Genomic DNA, 1246 nt, shown 5'->3' with positions numbered 1-1246 from the left:
TCTTTTTTGGATTCACAATCCTAAACATCTACTAATAAAAATCTGTCTAACTGGGGGAAAGGCAATAAAGGTGGTGCCCTTGGCTCTCTGACACTGGAAGTGGGCTATGGAGTCTACATTTTCCCTTCAAAAATGGCCTTTGCAAATTGTAAATTATAAGAGCCAGTCACTACACTACGCACCCATGCGCCTCGCATTGCCCCTACAGAGTTCTGACATTCCCTTGGCTCCAGAAGAGTGACCAGCTTCCCTTTTGAACCAGCTGTGGCCTTTGCAGTACAGTAGCTAATCACCACATAAAGATCACATAACCTTCCAACCACACTGCTCACAGCGCCACCCCACAAGTCTCTGGTGCTCCCTCCGCTTCAAGAGAGGCACTGAAGAGCCCCTGGTTTGCCCTGCCCACGGCATTTACCAATTTTAAAAGCTGAGAGCAGACTTTTAAAGTACCCAGACAAGAGCTCATTACCCAAGAGTCCCTGCTTGGTGCCCTTCCTTGGCTTGTAGATAATGCCAAAGATGCTGATGCAACAGGAAGACGTATTTTTTGCATGGCAGAAGAGTTTGGAAGGGTGTTTTCTGAGCAGGTGTAGCATGGGTCACATCAAGCCGTATGCTCACTGGGATGGGGGGCAGCCGGCACGTGCCACAGACAGCGCATCCCCAGCAGGGACCATGATGAAACAATGAGCCTGCATTCCTGCGGCAGGGCCCACTGTGCTGCTGGACAGGCAGCCGGCATGTTGCAGGCATTCCCCAGGCCCCACACCTGGATTGTGGCAGGGACCAGAAGCCCAGCTCCACCTGGGTTCGGGCAGCAGCCCCAAGAGGGAGCCAGCAACCAGTGCACAGAGTACTGCCTGAGGGTCAGAGGCAACAGCTGCGGATGGTAATGAGCCTCTTAGGAGCTCCTAGCACCTGCCAACAGCTGGCAGCCATGTGGGGTCGAACAAGGAACTTGACTGGCCCAGGCCAACCTGGAAACTCCCACATAAGGACATGGCAATTGCAGGGCTGGTGGGAACACACAGATGAATGAGGACACTCACCGTGTTTTCCCTGGAGGCAGGAGTTCAGGAGCCTGAGACGTAGAACTCTAAAACCCTCCAAACTGATGCTGGATCACTGTATGATGCAGAGTGACCAGGCACCACTCAGGGCTAAGCCACAGTTTGTGCCATCCCTGGCCCCACATTACCCTGGGGGTCTGCTGGGGACTGGCAGGCCCATATAGACTCAGTCA

The sequence above is a fragment of the Gavialis gangeticus genome, unplaced genomic scaffold (assembly GCF_001723915.1).
Source record: "Gavialis gangeticus isolate Ggan-Ray unplaced genomic scaffold, GavGan_comp1, whole genome shotgun sequence".
NCBI classification, from domain to species: domain Eukaryota; kingdom Metazoa; phylum Chordata; order Crocodylia; family Gavialidae; genus Gavialis; species Gavialis gangeticus.
This window is presented reverse-complemented; position numbering follows the sequence as displayed.